This window comes from Sus scrofa, chromosome 5 (genome assembly GCF_000003025.6).
Source record: "Sus scrofa isolate TJ Tabasco breed Duroc chromosome 5, Sscrofa11.1, whole genome shotgun sequence".
Classification (NCBI taxonomy): domain Eukaryota; kingdom Metazoa; phylum Chordata; class Mammalia; order Artiodactyla; family Suidae; genus Sus; species Sus scrofa.
This window is the reverse complement of record NC_010447.5, coordinates 62257828-62282740: the sequence shown is the minus strand read 5'-3', so window position 1 is coordinate 62282740 and position 24913 is coordinate 62257828. Positions and strand designations below refer to the sequence as shown.

Genomic DNA, 24913 nt, shown 5'->3' with positions numbered 1-24913 from the left:
GTCATTTTACGGCATTAATGTCTCAAATTGTAGAAACAGCGTAATTTCCTCAGGTATTCAAATTCAATCTTACAGCATATCTTTCTTAAGTCCAAAAGTATATTAAAAAAAAAATCTGTAACTAATGATTCTGATTTAAAAAAATTTATTGGCGTAGAGCTGACATATAATGTGCTAATTTCAGGTATACAGCCAAGTGATTCAGTTGTACATATATGTATGTATGTGTGTGTGTATCCATCTTTTTCAGATTCTTACAGAGTATTGATAGAGTTCTCTGTGCTATACAGTAGGTCCTTGTTAGTTATCTATTTTACATATAGTAGTGTGTATCTGTTAATCGCAAATTTCTAATTTATCCTTCCCTCCACATTTCCCCTTTGGTAACCCATAAGTTTGAATTTGAGATATGTGAGTCTGTTTCTGTTTTGTAAATATGTTCATTTGTATCATTTTTATTGGATTCCACCTATAAGTGATATCATGTAATTTTTGTCTTTGACTGACTGACTGACTTAGTAGGATAATCTCTAAATCCTTAAAGACTTTATTTTATTTTATTTTTTGTCTTTTTCCCTTTTCTTGGGCCACGACTGCGGCATATGGAGGTTCCCAGGCTAGGGGTCTAATTGGAGCTGTAGCCACCTACGCCAGAGCCACAGCAATGCGGGATCCGAGCCGCGTCTGCAACCTACACCACAGCTCATGGCAACGCCGGATCCTTAACCCACTGAGCAAGGCCAGGGATCGAACCCACAATCTCATGGTTCCTAGTCAGATTCATTAACCACTGCACCATGGCGGGAACTCCTAAAGACTTTATATTTTGTGGCCATGCCTGCAGCATGCAGAAGTTCCCTGGCCAGAGATCAAACACACACTACAGCAGTGACCTGAGCCACTGCAGTGATGCTGGATCCTTAACCCACTGAGCCACCAGGGTACTCGCTTAAGGAATTTAAAACCTAATGTACATGCTCTGGGGTAGTGCTTTTCATAGCAGGTGGATACACACTGACAGGTGCACAGGAGATACTTATCCCACCAAATACTTGTAAAGGTTTGTATTTGGTGTGTAAGTTGGTCATGCATTACATACTGCATGCAAGAGCAGTTAAATGGAAATTCTACAATAAGAAAGCATCGGTAATGCCACCCTCTCTCCTTTATTTGCTTGTAGCATATTGCAACTTATGTGAGCCTGGTTCAATAAGTGTACTAATATCATCAAATTGTGATAAAGAAATCCTGATAAAAAGATTTCTACAAAGAAGCAAAAACATTACTCACTTTTTTTTTTTTTTTGGCTTATCTCTACAATAAATTCTAGAGAGTTAAATTAACTTTTTACTCTTCCTTTCAGTAAGGATTGTTCACGTGATGGGGGTGGTCAATTACAGGTAAATAGAAGTCACTGGGTAGAAAACTCTTTCAGAAGGAATCAGACTCAGAGGCCATTGAAAGTGAAGCAACACATTGAGGATGTCAGAGGGGTTAAATACAAGAATCCTGGGTAATCCTATTCCAGTCCTAACCCTGAAGTGATTACCTTCAGATATAGCAGTTTGTGAAAACAATAAACTACCTTTTCATTTAAATCAATTTCAGTTAGTTAAGCTTTCTGTTGCTTTCAATAGAACACAACACCAGCTGAATTAAAATACTGAAATGTGACTGTATTTATGGATTACTAATAATGCAGAAAATATGAAAATGGCTAACTTTATATTTCTTTATCCTGTTAGACGTGTGAACTATTTTTTACTCATATAGAAAAGTCGAAACCATTCAAATTACAAAGACTATCTGAAGTATACCTTTAAATACATAATCATGAATGATGAACTCAATCTCAGCATTAACCTTCAGAATTAGTTAACAGGAATGGTACTTATCATACTAAAATATACATATTGGAGTTGGTCGATACAATCTATTTATTGAAAAGCATGAGATTTCAAATCCGTTTGAAAGCCACACGTGACTACACTAGAGATTTGAATTAGTAGAAGGAGTCACGAACTATTTTCTGAAAGCAAAGTCCATTTTATAATAAGGTCACTTCTGGCATACTTTAAAATTTTTAGGTGTTTATGATTTCTATTTTCTTCAAAAAGATGTAGCTAAGTTAAAATTGAGAAGGGCCAGCAGCCAAAATCAATCAATTGTGAACATGTCTTCCTTAGAAAGAGCCCACTCTGTTTTCCACAAAAATGCAAGTTAGTGCATTTTCCCCACAGCTGACACTTTATTTTAGATAGTCGTCTGATACCTTACACTGTATATGTGTGTGAGGATTTCTCTTCCCCCTTATTTCGGTTATCTTAATTTCTAACTATTCTTAATGACAACTAGACACACAACATTATTTGTCTGAAAATTTTAAATGATGGGTGTGAAAAAGATCTCTTACCTGAAGTGTGATCAAGGGATACTGAAAGAAGAAAGAAAAATGCAAGTTAATATTGAAATAGTTCATTCTTTTTTTGCCAGGTACTGCATGATAAATATAAGTCCTAAGAAATCATCTGACTTAAATGTTGACTTACTCCCCACTTTCTCAGACAGCAAAGTTTCTATAGCCAAAGATGCCAGGAAAAATCTCCTTTGAGCAGTGGAAATCAGGCTTCAGAAAAGCTATTTTGTTCCTTGTCTAACAAAAAGACCTAAAGAAGTATAAATCAATGCACTGTAAAGGAAAGTTCTATGTTTAAATTTGAGGTTTATCTTTGCAATTTTACCTATAATTCTTCATGCTTATGGAAAGCTTCCTGATGATACTTTACAAAGTAATGGATTTATTTAATTTGCTTAAAGGTCATTGCCCCATTGAAATAATTGAACTCACCAAATCCTTGACAGGTCTGAATTTGGTATCCAGTGTCACAATGCGAGCTTTAACTAAAAGAAAGAAGGAAGAAGAGGGGAAAAAATACTTTTATTATTTCACTCCCAGGTGTGATTGCTCATAAATAGACATAGAAATTAATTACCTTTCTATCTTAGAATACTGTACTTCCTTCTCCTCTAATTTAACCCTTATGAGATTTGGGGTCCTTTTGGGAAGATCTCTTTTTTTTTTTTTATTATTTTCCCACTGTACAGCAAGGGGGTCTGGTCATCCTTAGATGTATACATTGCAGTTACAGTTTTTTCCCCCACCCTTTCTTCGGGAAGATCTCTTATTGCACATTAATAATTCCTCTGTTGTCGAAGATTTGATGTTACCAAAGCTGACATTGTTGGAAACTCCTACACTAACAGCCCATTGAAATGGCTCAGCAACAGCTGGCAAAATTAGTTGCAGAAGGACAAATGTGAAATAGGTATAGTAGGAGTTACGCATAATTGATGTAAATTGAAAATGTATTTATGTTAGCAAATATTAGTTAATTTTAGCAGAATTCCAGAAAAGGCATTTTAGCTATCATCATAGCACTTTAATAAGTTCAGAAGAGAAATCATAATGTAGCGAAAAATCTCATTCTAAGATTCTGTTGTAGTTCTCTTATTTCTTTTCAGTGAATGATACAAATACATATCAGTCAGAACAAAGTGTGTAGAGGTTCTCATCCAACCTCTAATTTTATAAAGGAGAAAACTAAAGATCTCAAAATCAGGAGTTCCCTTCGTGGTTCAGAGTGGTTAACGAAAAACCAACTAGGATCTATGAGGATGCAGGTTCAATCCCTGGCCTTGCTCAGTGGGTTAAGAATCCAGCCTTGCCATGAGTTATGGTGTAGGTTGCATTCAGGGCTAGGACTGTCTGTGGCTGTGGCTGTGGTGTAGGCCAGCAGCTGTAGCTCTGATTGGACCCCTAGCCTGGGAAAATCCATATGCCATGGATGAGGCCCTAAAAAGCAAAAAAAAAAAAAAAAAAAAACCCTCAAGATCAGTATTTACTTGGCAAAAGTCAATAGTTTATTGACAGAGCTAAGATGAAAATCATATCTTCCTGAATCCTCATTTGGTGTTCTTTCAACTCTTTTTATTTATAACACTAATAAAGAAAATAGGAGGGCTCTGCCTAGATTATTAGATTTATTTATTTATTTTTGTCTTTTTTTTGCTATTTCTTTGGGCCGCTCCCGCAGCATATGGAGGTTCCCAGGCTAGGGGTCTAATCGGAGCTATAACTACTGGCCTACGCCAGAGCCACAGCAACGTGGGATCCGAGCCACGTCTGCAACCTACACCACAGCTCACGGCAACGCCAGATCGTTAACCCACTGAGCAAGGGCAGGGACCGAACCCCCAACCTTATGGTTCCTAGTCGGATTCGTTAACCTCTGCACCACGACGGGAACTCCTAGATTATTAGATTTATGATGACTTCTGCTAGTATGAATGATAATGATGATAACAATAAATATCATTTGAAACTCTTTACTGTGTACTAGGTACTATTTTCATCAACTAATTTTATTCTTACAATATTTCTATAACACAGCTACTTGTACTGCCTCCATTCTAGAGAAGGGAAAACCGAGTTTAAATAAAAATTTAATTAGCTTGCCCAACTGATAAATTATGGGGCCACGCATCCCATGCTTACAGCCATTGTGTTGTGTAAGCTTGTCAAGAGAATTTGTAAACTGAAATTGCATGCCAAATCGTGGAAAACAAAGCATTCAGTCGCTGGAGGTGAAGGGCACTATTTCATAACTGACCTGGACAACCAGTCAAAATTCTAGAAATTCTTGACCCTGAGACATTAAGATTAAATTTAAGACTGTGTGCTTGGATTAATATTTAATTATGTGTTTGGATGGCTAACAATTGGAAGAATGTGTTTCTAAAGTCAACCATATGAAGGAAACATAAACATTGACTTACCATTCTCTCCAGATTTATAGATGGGTTTACTTGTCTGCACAAATGTTACTGTCTCCTCTGAAGAGAATGCTACAGATCTCCTCTCAAAGATTTTAAGAGTAGCTCCCTTAGCCAACAAGGTCACAAAAGCCAAATTTTCAAAGGACTTGTGAGAAACCTATTTACATTAAAGAGCAGAGAATGGGAAAATTACTTTTAGGCACTAGGAAGGAAAATGATACCCTAATTTGCCTTTTAAACCTATCATTTCTTTTTGTAAAATGGTTAAGTTATTTTTTATTAAGATAATTACAATGAGAAAATAAATCCAGTATTCCGAGGCACATAGAAGCACATAAGAAGGCCACCAACATGCTCAAGGAAAACCCATTATTTCTTAATGAGAGACTTGGGGATTAATTTTTACCATCCTTTTAGCTAGCATGGGGACCATTTCTAATACACTTATTTTGTGATTTCTTGTCTTCCATTTTCTTTTTATGTTCCCCTCTGTCCCAATCCTTTACCTAATTCTCTTGCTTCATATGGTGAAACAGGTCTCCTATCTAAAAATACCATTCCCTATAATCAGAAAGTGCGAAATTTCACAAGTTTTATTGTACATATAACTTTTTCTTTTATTTGCTTTTCAAGAATTCTCCAATTTTCCTCCCTGCCTCCACAACCAATCTAGAAATCAAGATTCGTTATTTCTCTAAAAATAATTCTAAGCCATCCTTTTCTCTTCCCATTGGAAGCTCTGAAATGTCAAATTTGGTGCCTCACCTCAAACTTTGCACAAGCATAGAAGTTATCCTCTTCCACAGACTGGTCAAAAATGGTGGTACTGGATCCATCATATTCTAAGACAACACTCAAGGATACAGATTCATTAAGGTTTAAAAGGTGGAGACAAGCTTGCTCTGTAGAATGACTTTGCATCACAGAGGAGACCCATAGGATATATTGCCTATGCAAAGAGAGTCATCAACACTCAAAACAAGTGTAGGAGAAATGCAGAACATGCATAAAAAGCAATTTTAGCTTATTGAAATAGTCCTAAAACATGCATATTTTTTTCACAGTATTACAATAAACTTGAGTATGCAGAGAGAGGTATCTTAAGAAAAAGCTGTCAGTTCCCTTCCTACACTTGTTTAGAATTTAGAAGGTAGGGAGTTCCCGGGGTGGGTCAGCTGTAACAAGCCTAACTAGTATCCATGAGGATGAGGCTTCGCTCTCTGGCCTCCCTCAGTGGATTAAGGATCTGGTGTTGCCATGAGCTGTGGTTTAGTCAAAGAAGAGGCTCGGATCCAGCGTTGTTGTGGCTGTGGTGTAGGCTGGTAGCTACAGCGTCAATTTAACCTCTAGCCTGGGAACTTCCACATGCTGTGGGTTCAGCCCTAAAAAGACAAACAAAGCAAAACAAACAAACATGCAAAAAACCCCCACAAAAACCCTAAAATTCAGAAGGGAAACCAAAATTCAGTCTCAAAAGTTAAAATGGTAAAATACAATCACATCTTAACACAGAGCATAGTTAATAAAGTCACTTCACTGGTACTTTCATATGAGTAGAAAAAATAATATTCCCTTACGGTTTTGTAGCCACAGAAACAGTGAAATGAAGCAAAAAGGTGCTCAGAAAAATGATAGGCACCATTCTATCCTGATGCCTGAACAATAAAGACTTCAAAATAAAGATTCTCTCCTTCTCTCTGTCTTTCTTATTGGACATCAGTTGTCTTAACTCTCTATTTTCTTTCCTTCCTTCTACTCTGTCTCTCTCCACATATTGTTGCTTTTATATATTCACACACAATGAAGGATCAATTGCTTTTTTGGAGCAAGTATCATGGACCCACCAATCAAATCACATTTAGATTGCCTCTTCCATTATTTTGGGGCGGTGGGGGTGTCACTTTACTGTACAACTTCCTTCTTAAGTTCACTGGATGCTGATCTGTTTTTGGAATTAGCAGCACAGGTTTGACAGGAAGAAGGAGAATAACAAAGAAAACACTTGTGTGGCACTTAGGCATTCGTAGGTTTAATTTAGGACCTCACTCACAGGGCTGCCCCAAACATCCAAAGGGTTAGTGCACATAGGAATTAGCACTTGGAAGAAAAATACCCTTCCAAATTGCTGTTATCGTTCCGAATTTCCAAAGGTAAATTTTCCAGGCTTCTGAGAGGAGTACCATGTGCCATATTGCCAAAACCTGGATGCAAATAGTTATCTCGATATGGGCTCATTTTAGAGGTCATTGAAACTGTGGTTTTTCTATAATTTCATAATACAGAATACATTTAAAATATTGATATGTATTCAACATTTATTATGATTTTTCTTAGTGAGTTTTTCTTTACAATGCTCAGTATCCTTTTTGGGTCCCAAATCTAAGAAAGAAAAAATGTGTGTTAGGTGAGGGACATAGTATTGAACCAGGTCCTGGTGATAAACAGATGAATAAGTCCACCTTTTCCTAGAACAGCTCACTGTCCACTCAGCAGGATATGTAAACATAAATTGCAAATCCATGTGATACAAAGCCTATATTGAAACTATGAACAACATTCAATGGAATCACATTAAAATGATGAGTGGGAAGTTGAAAAGAATTTCATAAGGAAGTTTTGAGTTGGAAATATGAACATGATTATGAATTTTTGCAGGTAGAGTAGAAACCAAGGTAACAGCTTTGGAAAGAAAATTATAAAATTATAATCAAATACTGCGTGCGTTTTAAAAATAATGGTAGTCTCCATTTTCTTGGAGAAAAGACAGTTTATGAAATGACATTCAATAGGCCTCTTGAAAAAGGTCTTGGGCTGAAGAGTTTGAGTGTTATTTTGCAGAGTTGTGAACATAATAACTTGGTAAACCATGGAAAACAAAAGAGAGAGTGAAACAGTGGAAAGAGAACTAGATGAGTCTGCTTGTCTCGGTTACAGAGTTAAGACCCTGAACAACGGCAATATGTCTTCAAAAAACTTTTTTTTTTTTTTTTTTACTCCAATTGTTAGAAGGTGAGACAGTTTTGATTTGAGGATGAAGAAGCAGGAGAGAGTGAGATTGACACTGTTGGTGAATACTATTGCATGTAGACAGGGAAGACAAAATGAATCCACAGATGATGTGATCATTACGTTCGGTACGTATCAAGTATGAGGTGACTGCCGTGCAACAAAGAGGCGATACCCAGCAGAGGGTTGAAAAAAATCTGGTGTTCTGAGAAATGTGAGAGATGTGGATATCAATTGGGAATCCTTGCACCATGCAAATGATATTTAATATCCTACATCTAGGGATGTTGCCAAAATTATACTGGAAAACTATTTGCAAAGGGAAAGACAGCCAATGGAAGAGAGAGAATGGCTCTCCTGCTACTCCAACTGGGTGATATTGATCGGGTGAGGGGCAATGTTGGTTTATTTCCCTGGCTCCACTGAGTGGAATCTGAGGTAGTGATCTGAAATGCTCTCTTGACATCATATATATTTTGTATGTGATATGTTTTCTCTAAACAAACAGAAAACATTTTCTTGATTTTCCCAACTGCATCTTTAATGAAGTTCTTTTTTTTTTTTTTTTCCTGTTTAGGGCTGTACCTATGGTAAATGGAAGTTCCCAGGTAAAGGGTCAAATTGGAGCTATAGCTGCTGGCCTATGCCTCAGCTACAGCAACATGGGATCCAAGCTGCACCTGTGACCTACACCATAGCTCACGGTAACGCCGGATCCTTAACCCACTAAATAAGGTCAAGGATCGAACACGCATCCTCACAGATACTAGTCAGATTCATTTCCACTGTGCCACAATGGGAACTCCCCATGATGGTCATTGTTAAGGGAAAGAAATTTAAAATCTATTTGAGAGTTCTTGTGAACATCTTGAACTTCCGGTTCACCTCTCTGAATCGTTTAAGTCAACACTACGAATAAGGTGTATTGCCCAAGACCAGTAATATATACACAGCGAATTATGTTTTAAAATAAACAAAACTATTCAGTTCCTGATGTTGCAATCCATTGAAAAGGAAATCACCTTTTCTTCAGAAAGGAACAACCTGCAGGACAGGTGAAATTGCCCTTCTTGTTCTCAGATGTTTATCTCTTTCATCACTAACTGATTGTTAGGGTTGCCAAGAAAATTTCTAATCATACAACACCCACCTATTGATAGGTAATTAAAAAAAAGTCATGGGGGAAAGACAGATGGATAACAAAGGGCCAAGTGAATATGTACGACGTGGCCAGTGTTTACAGAGCTATGTTTTTTTTCAGTTTCACAAACAAAATTCAACAGTGTCAAAAATGAGATTTTATCCAACCTTGTTGAGGGTCGGGGTTTTTAATCCTTGCTTTTGCAAATGGCATCTTACCAAATGCTACCACCTGTGTGGTGAGTTAGACATCTTCAGGGCCATGACGCTTTTCTTTACTAGAGAAAATATTAAAATCTTGAGATGAATGGGGGAAGGATGCGTAATCATGATAAAAATATAAGGCAGTGTTCATAATTATGTAATTCATCACTGAAACCACCATCTGGTTGGAAATTTCTGTCACAGTCCTTGGAGAATCATGACCTTAACAAAACATTTAGACTCCAACTAATGCTATCAATTGTTAACTAAAAATACCGCCTGCCATATCAGTAAACAAAGGAAGTTGCAGCTATCAGCCACAACAATCACCACTCCTCTGGATGGTGCATCCTGAGGAGACTCAGGATGAGAAAACACAGGAAACTGACCAAGGCATAAGGTGCATATCAAAAGAGTGATTTCAGTGAGCCTAGACTCTTGCATCTTCCTACATGTAGAAAAGCACTAAACTCCTTAACTTGAGATAGTAGGTTTGTCTTTAATTAACAGTAATCATCTGATGTTCCAACTACCTGATTTTCTTGTTAAAAACTCCTGTATATCCTGATTCCTTCCCCTGCCTCTTTGGAATAATCTCTCAGAGTCATGGGAGAGTCTGTGACCCAGGCTGAAGTTCTCAGTTTTGTAGGATGAGTAAAACATAAATAAAGAGGTTTATTCATTGGTTCCAAAAATATTTATTAATTTGTGTTTTAGTTCCCACAATTGGGTAGAAACAAAGAAAAATAATATATGGTCTATTTTCATTAAAAGATGTTGATAAGCATTCCATTGTGGCTCAGCAGTAATGAACCCGACTATTAACCATAAGGACACAGGTTTGATCCCTGGCTTTGCTCAGTGGGTTAAGGATCCAGTGTTGCCATGAGCTGTGGTGTAGGTCAAAGACACACCTGCTGTTATTGTAGCTGTGGTCTAGGCCAGCAGCTATTGCTCTGATTTGACCCTTAGTCTAGGAACTTCCATATACTGCAGGTGCAGCCCTAAAAAGCTAAAAAACAAGAGAGAGAGAGAGAACACGTTGATATTATTGGTGAGATAAACACAAAATTGATACTAGACCATGTAAATGCAATAACAGAGAAGCATGAATTTTAGGATGTTTTCTCTCTGGAGGAGGACAGGATCAAAGAGAATTCCACCAAAGAGGTGACACTTGAGAATCTTCGGGTTTTTAATTTTATTGTTATCTAAAACTTAGAAGCCTTACTGATGTTGTACTCCATACCCAGGACAGTTATTCTTTTACCTGATTAGGCCTAGTGGACTGGATGAAGCTAGCCTAGGAAGCCCCCCCACCTCCCAAAAAGATTTGAATTTGGAACCTGGGTATCAATTATGAGTGATGTTACTCTTTGTTTCCACTTCTGGTAGCTGTAATTTATGCTCAAAGAAAATAAGCTCTTAGCGTTATCTTTTTCTTTGGGGCATCGCTTACAACTTTTTTGAAAAAAAAAATTGTTGCAAGAACCTTAAAGGTAGATTTAAATTTTTTTCTTTTTTGGCTTCTGGATTTTGAGCTATCTTTAGAAAAGTCTCCCATCCAAAATAAGGAAAACATTCTCCTATACTGTTTTCTAGAGTTTTTAACCAAAAAAACAAAATTTGGATCCATTTGATATTTACCTTGGTGTACAGTGTGAAGTTTGGATCCAACTTTTCCCACTTGGAGATGACTATCCAGTTGTTCAAATATCAAATTACCTTGTTGCTTTTTAGATGTTGTTTATACCAAACACTAAATTTCCATATATATATTGGTTTATTTCTTGTTTTTTTCTGTTCCATTCCTTTAGTCTAACTCTATACTCATGTAACATAAACAGCCATCTATTTATTTTATCAAAAATTTTAATAGACTCTAATACTTGGTCATACCTGTTTTCTTTCTAATTCCCATGCCCTATCTCAGTGCTTCTGCTTTTTTGTTTTCCAGATTCTCCCTGATTTTTTATTTTACCATAACAGTTTTATTTTATTTTTAATCTTTTTTTTTTTTTTAAACCATAGCAATTTTAGAATCCAGATTTTCCAGTATAGTAGAAACTCCCTCCTTGGTCAGTCTTACTGGAGTTGCATTAGAGAGAATTGATGTTTTTAAAAAATGTTGAGTTTCTTAAAATATTTTTTAAAGTTTAATTGAAGTGCAGTTGATTTACAAGGTTGTGATAGTTTCTGCTGTACAGCAAAGTGATTTGTTCATGTATATACACATACCCATACCCATTCTCTTTCAGATTCTTTTCCCAAATAGAGCATCACCGAATACTCAACATGGTTCTCTGTGCTATACAGCAGGTCCCTGTTGGCCAATCATTCCACATACCTCAGTATGCAGAGCTAATATTTTATATTAATTTAATATATTGTATATCTGTCTATTCTTTCAAGTCTCTTTTGTGTCTTTCAGAGATATTTTAATGCTTTCATGATACAATTTTTTAATACGTTGTTAAGTTTATTTTGAATTATTCTGTCTTTTTTGTTACCACTTTAAATGGTATCTTCTATTGCAGATCCTAAGGAATTTTTGATTTTTCATATAAAAACCACTGATTTTTCTTGTTGAAGACCACTGAATTTTGAATGTTTCCTTTATATTTCACTAACTTGTTTTATAGGAATATTTCAAAGGATTCTTGTGAATTTTTCAACTATACAGTAATATTTTCCACAAATGTAGTTCCAGATATATATTTTTTCACCTCCATTTAGGTGGAATATTCACCAGATTGTAATTGCAGGGGAGAAAATTCAGATTTCAGTGACATGAATGAATTTGTCCCAGGAATCCACTCATAAATTCGTCGTTTTTACTGAGTACCTGCTATATGCCAAGCACTGGGACTCATCATTTTTAAAAGTGTTGGAAAGAAAGAAGCTGAGTTTTGTGTATGCCTCATGGGAAAAATACATCATTCATTGTAAATTAAAATTTCTTGCTATTTGCTGACTGGTAAAAGGAGAAAATTTTTAAGGAACATTGTTGCTTATTTTTGAGGTGTGTTGTATTTAATGGATTTAGTATTGAACAGCTTGCTACATTTCATAGATGCATCCATGATGAGTTTAAATGTTGGAAAGGGATTCACCATTGTCTAAACTGGAAAATACAATATTTATGAAACGAGATTAAATAAATACAGTTTAAAATATGTTGCTGGAGTTCCTGTTGTGACTCAGTGGGTAAAGAACCAGACATAGTGTCCATGAGGATGTGGGTTCAATCCCTGGCCTCACGGAGTGGGTTAAGGATCTGGCATTGCCACAAACTGTGGCATTTGTCACAGATGCAGCTTGGATCTGGTGTTGCCTTGGCTGTGGCCATAGGCCTGCAGCTGCAGCTTCCATTTGACCCCTGCCCAGGAACTTCCATATGCTGCAGGTGGAGCTGGGAAAAGAAAAAAGAGAAAAGAAAAAAACATTATGTTACCACCATTTAAAAATGAGATATGTAAAATGTGACTACAATTGTATTGATATAATAATGAAAATATTTGTGCACAGTTTCACTCTGAGTAAATTCATTAGGCAATATTGTTTGCTAGTTATAAAATACTTGAGAGGTGGAGTGTTTAAAAAATGGGTTGTGGAGTTCCCGTGGTGGCGCAGTGGTTAACGAATCCGACTAGGAACCATGAGGTGGCGGGTTCGATCCCTGCCCTTGCTCAGTAGGTTAACGATCCGGCGTTGCCGTGAGCTGTGGTGTAGGTTGCAGACGTGGCTCGGATCCCGCGTTGCTGTGGCTCTGGCATAGGCCGGTGGCTACAGCTCCAATTGGACCCCTAGCCTGGGAACCTCCATATGCCGTGGGAGCGGCCCAAGATATAGCAAAAAGACAAATAAATAAATAAATAAATAAATAAATAAATAAATAAAACCTCAAAACATCTTGAGGATGAAAAAAAAAATGGGTTGTGGAGGATGACAGGGTTCAAATCTAGGTTCTTTCACTTAGAGACCAATTGATATTGGGCATGTTGAAATCTCTTGGAAATCAATTTCCTCATCTGCAAAATGAAGAAAATAATAATGCTAATCTTACAGGCATCTTAGAAGGATTAACTGTGTTCTTGGAGATAAAGCTTTTAGAACAATCTTTGGCACATGGTAAAAACTCAGTAAATATTAGGACATATAAGGTGAGGTAAAGGATTGGACTTAATCAAAGTAAAACCTTTATCTGGCCTCATCACTGCTTTTGTAGAATATGGCCATTGTACGATACACAATTTCTATGATTTCTTCTATGTTTATACATCTTATCTCTGTGGTTAGATTAATTGATATTTCTAGACACAGAGAGGATCAGTTGTTTGGCAAAGTACGTGGTCATTTGCTTGGTGCCAGAATGATTTGCATTGTTCCAGGAAGGAGAATCAGTTGCTTGCTGTGATTTTGACTCTGGCTAATTGGTCTGGAAATGTGCAAATTAGTACAAATTGTGCAAATTAATATTTCATTAATTTAGTCCAACACAAACATGGGCAAATTTCTTTCTTACCAACTTCCTCTACCAGCATTAAAAAAAAAACAAAAAAACAAAAAATCCAAGTGTAGCCGAAGTCTTAGAAAGCCAGCCATTTTTCTTTATGAACTAATGATTGTGTAAGTAAGAAATCACTTATTTGGGATTAGAAAATTTTCTAGCATCAACAAATCACTAAGGTTCTTTGTTGAAAGCTTTTTTTTTTTTCCTTCTGTCTTTTTGGGGCTGCATCTGTGACATATGGAGGTTCCCAGGCTGGGGGTCCAATTGGAGCTGTAGCCCCCGGCCTACACCAGAGCCACGGCAATGTGGGATCCGAACTGCGTCTGCAACCTACACCACAGCTCACGGCAACGCTGGATCCTTAACCCACTGAGCGAGGCCAGGGATCGAACCTGCAACCTCATGGTTCCTAGTCGGATTCGTTAACCACTGAGCCATGACAGGAGCTCTTGAAAGCCTTTGAAAGATCTGAAATTCAGTTTTCCCTTCAACCTGTGATGTGTCTAAAGTATTGTAAAGAGAAGGGTTCCCAATCTATCATCCACATCAAAGAGAAAGAAATGGAGCTTTTTTTTTTTGGCTTTTTAGGGCTGCACTTTCGGCATGTGAAGGTTCCCAGGCTAGGAGTTGAATCAGAGATGTAGCTGCCGGCCTACGCCACAGCCACAGCAATGCAGGATCCTTAACTCACTGAGTGAGGCCAAGGATCAAACCCACAACCTCATGGTTCCTAGATGGATTCATTTCTGCTGCACCATGACAGTAACTCCCACACATATTTTTAAAAATCCAAATACCTATAATCATCCTAGCTTTCCAAAGATTTGCAGCCTGAATACCAAAGCATTTGAGCTCTGGGAAAGAAAAACACCAGAATATTTTATTAAATAAAGGACATATTTACACTTTATTAAGATAGTAACATAATATAGATATTGTTCTATATTATTAAAACATTGTTAACTGTAATATAATGTAGACACCTCGTGTGGACTGAATAATTTCTCGACAAGCTCTCTGAGTTTTTCTTCATTTTATTGTTGGTGACCTATGTTCTTCTATCACCCAAGGAAAAACAAAATGATCTTGTGCATTTCCTTCAGACAATAGTTACCAATTTGAATTGTCTGATTGGCATTTCCATTATCTTCTATCTGTTCCTGCTGTCAATCCTCTAATAGCTATTCCTTTAAAACATGCATTCTCAGCAAGGGTAACATCATGCCCAAGGGGGCAAAAATTAGTTCTTCTGGGCTGAGAATGTCTTGTTCTTTTTATGTATAAGCTATTTGTACACATAGGATATAACAGTACACAGTATGTCTTTATCTATGGTACTAAAATCTTTTGGTTATGGCCATTTGAAACAAAATGTCTAAAAAGCTTTTCAGGGAACAAAATCGAAAAAGGATTGAGAAACGTTGCTAAAATATTTCCAAAAGTGGATTATATTTTACAGGTCTTGTGTGATATTTAAATTATTTTTACATCATTAGTCCTAACGGCTGTACCTGAGCGTATGGAAGTTCCCAGGCTAGGGGTCGAATCGGAGCTACAGCTGCTGGGTGACACCACAGCTGCAGCAATACTGGATGCAAACCATGTCTTCAACCTATGTCACAGTTTTCGGCAATGCAACCCGCTAGGCTAGGGATTGAACCTGCATCCTCATGGAGACTCTGTTGGGCTCTTAACCTGCTGAGCCGTAATGTGAACTCCCAACAGTTAATCTTTCACAGATTCAACCTTGAACACCCCACTGCCACCACCACTTGCCTTAAAATACTTCTATTGAGGATACTATATCCTTAACAACTTTGGAGGAATTATTTACCTCTACTCAGAAAATCTGACCACCTTAAAGGACAAATGATTGATTCCCTCCTATTAAAATGAAGGATACTTATTCTACGAGTTAGGGTTGTGCCCATCTAGGGTACTATTGTTTGTGTGGACATTATTTCTTTTTGGGGGGAAGGGAGCACCACTGCAGTATATGGAAATTCCCAGATTAGGGGTCCAATAGGAGATACACCTGCCAGCCTACACCATAGTCACAGCAACGCCAGATCCGAGGCCCATCTGTGACCTATATTGAAACTTGCCGGATCCTTAACCCGCTGAACCAGGCCAGGGATCAAAGCTGCATCCTCATGGATATTGGTTAGGTTCCTAACCTGCTGAGCCACAATAGGAACTCCGAGGACGTCACTTCTACTCTTAAAACCCAACAAATCATTTTAAATTTATTAGCCAAGTTTAGCATGGCTTATGGTTTTCTCTTAAGTAACTCTCAGGGTGGGAGGACATTCACGCTATAGCAAATAGAGTGAACAATGCTTTCTGTACTTCATTAAAGAAATACAAACAAATAAACAGCGTATGACTAAGCTAGAAGAATAAAACCACCTGGCTTTCTGAAATGAGCTTACGAGGATATTGGAATGTGTTTTATTGGTCTAGGTTTAATGATCTCAGTTCTTGGCGTTATGGTCTATTTGAAGGAGTAAAACAATGTTGTTGCTGGGAGTTGTCTCTGTTGCACTGGACTCTGCATCCTGCCCAAAGTCTTAGGTGCTACTCCACGGCTATTATCACATCACATGGTTCACCAGCTTGTAACAGCAGCATGAAGGGCCACCTCTCATCCAACTACAAACAACGTCCTCTGGAAAATCTCCTGATTTTAGCAATGATGAAGATCTGCATATCACAGATTGATATCCTATGACCTGAAGCCATCTGTTTTTCACCAAAAGCGGGGGATTAAGATATGAAAAAGCACCCTGAGAGTTCTTAGCTGGAGTTCTCTGCTGACCATACCAATTTCACAGAGTACAAACATTCCACAAGGTCATTCTGGAGCCAGACAGACTGAGACAGAAACAAGGTCACTCATCAATCATCTCTAAGTACAGATAGAAATCTGAACATTGTGTAACTACACAAATAACCAGATATGTCCTTCTCCCAGCTCATATCAGTGACTGTAGCTTCTTTGCCGTTTACTGCTTAAGTCTTGGTATGTTTTCCCTGCCTAATGTATTAAAACTACTAAGAAATCTTCAACAATTACACAGGGCTGTACAAGCTAAAGGAATAAAACTCTCCAAAAAGTATACTTAAGTGACATTTTGGCTAATGGAAGCCTGCTGTGTAGTAGAGAACTCTATCCCAATATTCTGCGATTATCTATATGGAAAAAGAATCTGACAGAGAATGGATGTGTGTACATATATAAATGAATTACTTTGCTGTACAGCAGAAATGATCACAACCTTGTAAGTCGACTATACTTCAATAAAACTTTAAAAAATTTAAAAAAGGCAAGAGAGGAGTCCCCACTGTGGCACATTGGGTCAAGCATCACATTGCAGGGGCTCTGGTCACCATGGAGGCACGGGTTCAATCTCCAGCCGGCGCAGTGGGCTAAAGGATCCTGTACTGCTGCAGGTGTGATGTAGCGTGAAGCTGTGACTTGGAGTCAGTCCCTGTCCCGGGAATGTCAATATGCCACAGTTGAGGCCATTAAAAAAAAAAATAAATTAAAAAGGAGGAGGCAAAAGATCTGATACCCTAGGAGAAGGAAATCACAGGAAAATATCAGGAAGGTCCTAGACATCTTCCAGGTCCTCGTCCCATGACACCTGCTTTGTCTTTTAGACTGTGAACCTCCAAGATGTGTGTGTAATATCTGTCTCTGGGAAATCAAAGCATGAGTTTGTTAAGACATCTTTTATCCTATACCTGCCTGTGTAATCAGATAAACCTGAGGTAGAACACCGATCTGTACATTCTCAGCAACACATGTAGTGTAGCTGATAAAGCATGCATGCATGCATGCATGTGTTTTTGGCACATTAAACCTCATCTTGTAAATCACTAGTTCATTCATCCTTAACTTGCCCATGTTTTCAGGTGCCTTTGGAGATAATCATAGAGTTACCATATAACAGCTACAAGTTAGTCCTATCTCTTTACAACACCCAGTAACCCAGTAAACCAAGTTACCCGGTGAACTAAAATACTGGTTTCTGATGACATCTGATCTAGAGCAAGCCCCACTCTATAGAATTCTACCCCAAACCTCCCAGGACAAGGCTCAATCTTATAACAGCCCTTTCCTAATTCCTTCCTACTGACATACTGGACTGCTTAGGATAAAGTTGACTTTCAGCTGAACTGGACCGGAAAAGTTATATATAGCCTTAGCTTTGGGAACTATTGGTCTGGCTTTGACTCTTGGCTAAAAAAAAATGTGCAATGGAATTCATAATGTGTTGTTCAAAGTTTGAAACTCCCATGGTGACCCTTGGAGCAGTTTGTTGATAGATGGTTTCCAACTGGCCCAACCAGAGAGCCTGGACAACGGGATAAGTGGGGAATAAAAACCCACATGGGAACTTCTGCCCTGAAATTTCCCAGAGCTACAACTCCTTGAGATGACCTTGGGAGTTCAATTCAGAGCCAGAACATAGAAGACATGTGAAAAGAACCCTGGGTGATTGCCCCTAGAAATCTCTAGCCTCCCAAATGTTTGCCTGCCTTCTCTTTCTCTTGCTGTATGATATCTGCGGCCTTTTAAAATAATCTCTTAATTTTTTTTTTTTGGCTGCCCCGCCACATATGGAGTTCTGTTGCAACACTGAATCCTTTAACCCACTGTGCCAAGTCAGGGATCGAACCTGTGTCCTGGCACTACAGAGACATTGCTTATCCTATTGTGCCACAGTGGGAACTTCTATTTTTTAATTAAAGTAGAGTTGATTTACAATGTTGTGCCAATTTCTGCTGTACAGCAGAATGACCCAGGAGCAGGTATATATAATATATACGTCTTTTTCTTGCTTTCATTGTGCTCTATGATGTCTGGATATAGTTCCCTTTGCTACACAGTAGGACCCCATTGCTTATCTATTCTAAATGGAATAGTTTGTATTTACTAACCTCAAATTCCCAGTCCATTGCACTCCCTCCCCCTTCCCCTTGGCAACCACAAGTGTGTTCTCTGTGTCTGTGAGTCTGTTTTGTGAATAGGTTCATTTATGCCTTTTTTTTTTTTTAGGGCCACACCTGTGGGCATATGGAGGTTGCCAGGCTAGGGGTCGAATTGGAGCTGCAGCTGCCAGCTTACACCACAGCCACAGCAACTCGGGATTATTTGTGACATATTTTAGATTCCACATATAAGTGATATCATATGGTGTTTGTCCTTCCCTTTCTCTGGCCTCTCAAATGTTTGCCTGCATTCTCTTTCTCTTGTGGCACAGTATTTGTGGACTTTAGATTAAAGGCCTTAGGTGAGCATGCTCTGTGGAGTCTTGTTGTTGCTTTCAAATATCTGGCAAAACCTTGCACCCACGCGTTCCCATGGTGTGTGGTACCTGCTATAGCTCGTAATAAATGCAGCTTTAACTTAGATCTGTTCTTGTGGGTCTCGGGCTTGTAGGCATCAATGTGGAAAATCAAGGTAGAGATCTCAGCCCCAAATTAGAGACATAATTTATATCAGTGGAAAACAAATATCTACACTACATTCAACTTGTTGAACAACAGGTTTGGAGAGAAAGCATATGCAACCATAGTACAGATGGTCCCTGACTTAGAGTGGTTTGACTGAACTTACAATTTTTTGACTTTACCGTGGTACAAAAGCAATATGTATTCAATGGAAACCATACTTTGAATTTTGCATTTTAATCTTTTCTTGGGCTAGCAATGGGTAGAACCATACTCTCTCGTGGTGCTGGGCAGTGGCCATGAACCCAGCTCTCCATCAGCCCACCTTCACAAGTGTAAACCATCCATACACTTACATATGTTTTGGACTCATAGAGTCATTCTATTTATAACTTTCAGTACAGTATTCAGTACATTACATGAGATGTTCAGCACTTCATTTTATTTATTTATTTATTTATTTAATTTTTTGTCTTTTTGCCATTTCTTGGGCCACTGTCACGGCATATGGAGATTCCCAGGCTAGGGGTCCAATCAGAGCTGTAGGCCCCAGCCTACACCAGAGCCATAGCAACGCGGGATCCAAGCCACGTCTGCAACCTACACCACAGCTCATGGCAACGCCAGATCCTTAACCCACTGAGCAAGGCCAGGGATCGAACCCGCAACCTCATGGTTCCTAGTCGGATTCGCCAACCACTGTGCCACAACGGGAACGCCAGCACTTCATTTTAAAATAGGCCTTGTGTTGGATGATTTTGCCCAACTGCAAGCTGGTGTAAGTGTTCGGAGCCTGTTAAAGGTAGGCTAGGCTCAGCCATGATGTTTGGGAGGTTAGGTGCATTAAATGCATTTTTGACTTGCAATATTTTCAACTTACTATGGGTTTATTGGGACACAACCCCATCATAAATCCAGGCAGATCTGTCTATGGCTATGTTTGGAAGTGTACACTGATGCATCATGGCATATGACCAGTTTCAAAGTGACCATCAGAGCTGTTTGTAGTGTTCTGCATGTAGCCCCCTTCTTCTGCTTTTACACTCCTGAAAAGACCCTTTAAAAGCTCTTGCCTATTGATTGTCAGTGGGGGAGTCAGCCTTTGGACTCGAGTCTGCCCTCCCTACCCGACTCCAAAATAAAGCAAACTTTCCTTTCCACCAATCTTACTCCTTGACAATTGGCTTTTGAGCAGTGAGCAGCTGGACCTCACTTTGGGAAGATTTATGAGGCTTCTAAATTACGCACCTCTGAGAACACACCATTTCCTTTCCAAAAAATAGTATTTTTTTTTCAATTTAATAAAAGTTTTATTTTAGTTGTGTTAGTTTCAGATGTACAGCAAAGTGATTCAGTTATACATATACATATATCCATTTTTTCAGGTTCTTTTCCAGAGTTAAATATTTTGTCATTATTTTAGAAATTACTAAGATATTTTAAACCCCAAACTCAATAGTTGGAAGAAAGAAGATCGCTCCTCTAAATAATTCTTGAACTGAAGAGAATTTCAAACAATAAACACAGATTATTTATACAAAATGATACTGACAGCATTGCAATATCTAAATGGATGAGATATGGCTAAAGTCCTACACAGAGCAAACATCACTGCCTTGAATGTTCTTATTATTGATGAGCAAACTACATTTCCAAGATATTTACTTGCTCAGGAACATAGAGTTCAGGGGGCTGGATTAGGACTTGAACCTATTTATTTTTTCAGTACATGAACTGTATGATAGTCCTGTTTATAAAAGACTTTAAGGAAAAAAAAGAATAGCTAACCAACAGTTCTCAGAGCTCCTATCTCACCGCTGAAGCAAGCTTAAAGAATAAAAAACAAGAAATGAATTAGTACGGATATTGAAAGTCATATAAGTATTCCCATAAACACTGAGACAAGATTTCACAGATTGATACATCTTGTTGAAAACAAATACTCTGATCACTTAAACAGCCAGGGTAGGAACCCCTCTAGGTTCTTTGTTTTGTTTTAGGAAAACAAAAATGAGTGGTTAAAACGAGGCATCTTTAGTGGCTCCAGCCTCAGGATTTGAAGTTGGGGAAGGAGGACAATATAAATTAACTGGCGCTGAATACCAAATTACTTAGTGGCTTAAAACAACCACAGTTACTTTTATTGAATATTTTTGACATAGAAACTTGTGTATACTGAAGGTGTAGGATGCATCACTTTGGTACATTATGTATCGTAATAGAATTGTCATTGTGGTGATATGTATTATATTGCATAGTTCTAAGACAGTATCATTGTCTATATTCATTGTAGATCACTGTGGCTTGTTTACTGTTTGCTGCAAGTTTGTACCTTTAAACATTACCAGTCTTACATCCCACCTTCCATTCCCTGGTAACCACTGCTTTACTCTCTCTTTTTCAGATTCCACATGTGAGAGCATAAAGTACTTATCCTTCTCTGCCTGACTTATCTCACTTAGCGTGATGGCTTGAGTTCCTTGCACGTTGCTGCAAATGGCAGGACATCCTCCTTTTTTTGTGGCTGACTAATATTTCAACCATGATGACTGTGTTACCTCTTACAGCTCTCACAGGGGATTCTCTCCTAGAGTTTCCAGTGCAGGTGCAATCCAGTGATGGCTGGGTCTGGAGTCACTGCAATGCCTTCTTTACTTACAAGTTTGGAAGAGGGGGATGGCTATCACTTAGTACTTCAGGTTGGACTGTTGTCAAGAAGACCTGGGAAGTTTGGTCTCAGCCTGAGTTCCGAGAGCAAGCTTCCTAAGAGTTTCTCAAAGTAAGCAAAGTTTTATGACCTAGCCAGAGATGTCACATTGATTGAAATCACATTCAAGGGCGGTGGGCACAGATCCATACTCTCAATGGCAAATGTCAAAAAAAGTGGGGGCTGCATTTTAAAAGCAACACCGGGAGTTCCCACTGTGGTGCAACAGGATTCGTGGTGTCTCTGTTTGCTGGTACGCAGGTTCAATCCCAGGCCTGGCACAGTGGGTTAAAGGATCCGGCATGGCCACAGCTGCTGCGTAGGTTGCAACCGTGGCTTGGATCTGATCCCTGGCCTGGAACATTCGTATGCCATGGGGCAGCCAAAAAAAACTTTTTAAAATAAATGATAAAGAAAATAAGTCAACACTAAAACTATGAGAAAACAATCAAATCACTAACCATAATGCAGGACATCCTGTAATAAAAGTGACCCAGACTCTTCAATAAGTAAATGCCCTGGGGGAAAAAGAGCAGATGGACAATTCTTTAATAAAAAATACCAAAGTGATGTTAAAAAACAAGACAATAGGAGTTCTCGGCGTGGCTCAGCAGTAATGAACCCGACTAGTATCCCTGAGGATGTGAGTTCGATTCCTGGCCTTGCTCAGTGGGTTAAGGATCTGGTAGTTGCCGTGAGCTGTGGTGTAGGTCGAAGATGCGGCATGGATCTGACATTGCTGTGGCTGTAGTAGGTTGGCAGCCTCAGCTCAGATTCAACCCCTAGTCTGGGAACTTCCATATGCCATGGGTGCAGCCCTAAAAGGAAATAATAATAATAATAATAATAAAATAAACAACAGACTCAAAATGGATTCACTTGTGCTAAGCCCCATGTTAACGACAGTTTTGGCTCTCCCAGAATTGGAATCTTACATCAGTCAGTTAGGAATCGTCTGATCAGCATTGGCGAGTTCATCTCCTTGACAGATTTTGGCCATCCCTTAAAGGAAAGTCACCTTGCAATAACTAGCCACTTTTTTTTTTTTGCCAAGTACAACTTCCTTGGTCCTGCTCCTTTCTGCCTATAAAAGTTTTTCATTTTGTAAAGCCCTTTAGAGATCCTTTCTGTTTGCTAGATTGGATGTTGCCTCATGTGAATCAATTTTTCCTCAAATAAACTCAGAAATGTTTAATATTGCTCGAATTATCTTTAAACATGACAATAACCAAGTGCAAAGTGTAAACTTTGATTAGATTCTGTATTGAGGAGGGAAGGGGTTAAAAAAGACGTTTGGGGAAAATCTGGATGTAAAATACATCTTGGAATATTTATTAACATTATTTTTAATTTTCTTAGATTTATTTATATATGCAACTTACTTTTAATGCTTTCAGAAAATAAGGTAATAGAAAGCAAGAAAATTGTAATAATTGTTGGATCTAGGTAAGGAAAATACTGATGTTAAATGAACTATTCTTGAACCGTTCTGTAAATGCGACACTTTGCTCCTCTAACTGCACTTTCACAGTTGCAGATGTACATAATGGTCACAAGGTGGCGATAAACTCACTTTTTGAATTTGTATGAGACCGCTCCTACTGTCAAAGGAGGGGCCGGTAAAAAAAAACATTTCTTAATGTTTTAATTCCTCAGATGCTGGTTCTAGGAGAAGAAATGCGTAAAAACCCAGTTGAGCGGTTAATATTGAAATAGACACGCTGGAAAATGGAGGAAATATTCACGTAGGAAGAAGCTAGGATGGATCTTTGCTTCAGGGAGAAGTCTCGTGTCTAGTCCTGGCTTTATCAATGTCCAGTTTGGGAACCTTACTCAAGTTGGCTATGAGCAGCTCTCACACATCAGATGAGGGAAACAACAGCAATACGTGGAGGGCGATTTCCATCAGAATTAGAATTACACTTAGGGATTATACCTGGAATTAAATTTTTATTTTGGTCACCATAGTATTACTTGAATTTATATAATTCAACTTTGCACTGAATTATGAAAGTAGATATCTACTTTTCTGAAATTTTAGTATGTGTCTCCTTAGAGAGTAAATTCAATGTTGGCCTTTGTTTGTTTTCATAGAAAACTTGGCATGTGGTTTTAAAAAGTGAAAACTCAAGAGATCTATCAGAATAAACATGCCTCTTAACTTCCGTTTCCCCAACTGCAGGGTTGAAAAAAAAATCACATTTTCATCAGAGTAATGAAAAATTTGATGCTATGTTTCCTACAGCTTGTGTGTGAGCCGTAGAAAGGACGCTGAAGGAAAATCAAAGAGCAATGAGAAAATTAAAATGGGAAGAACTTTGAAATGATGGGACGAGTTAAGGTCCCCTCCCAAACTCTTTTAGTAATGGGTCTCTGATGTGACTCACGACGATGCGCATTAAACCAGTTTCTTCTACAACCCACAGGTGTGTGATGCTATGAAAAAAATCACAGGCTATGAGAGAAGGAGAGGATTTTACAAATCACTTACTAAAACTTTTCTGGAAGTGAGCTAAGCTGTAGAGAGGATGCGTGAAGGCCACATCTGTATGTCAGGGTTAGACCTCATTCCCCTTAGCTGGTCTGGGCTTTTTTTCCACGGAGCATCACTTCAAATGACACATGTTTTCTTTATGTTTCCTTTTTTTTTTTTTTTTTTTTTGTCTTTTTGCCTTTTTGAGGGTTGCTTCCTGCGGCATATGGAGGTTCCCAGGCTAGGGGTCCAATCGGAGCTGTAATCACCGGCCTACGCCAGAGCCACAGCAACGTGGGATCCGAGCTGTGTCTGCAATCTGCACCACAGCTCACGGCAACGCCGGATCCTCAACCCACTGAGCAAGGCCAGGGATTGAACCCACAACCTCATGGTTCCTAGTCGGATTCGTTAACCACTGTGCCATGATGGGAACTCCAGAAGGAAGCGCCTGAACAGGGACTTGAACCCTGGACCCTCAGATTAAAAGTCTGACGCTCTACCAAACTGAGCTATCCAGGCCCTTTGTTTTCTCATTTACTGAATGAAGAAGTTAAACATGAACTTCTGTAAG

At 38.5% G+C, this 24913-nt stretch overlaps 1 non-coding gene across 1 annotated transcript; it reads right to left on the bottom strand.

Moving 5' to 3' along the window:
• TRNAK-UUU lies at positions 24788–24861 on the bottom strand. Its single transcript has one exon. It is a non-coding gene; the product is annotated as a tRNA-Lys (tRNA).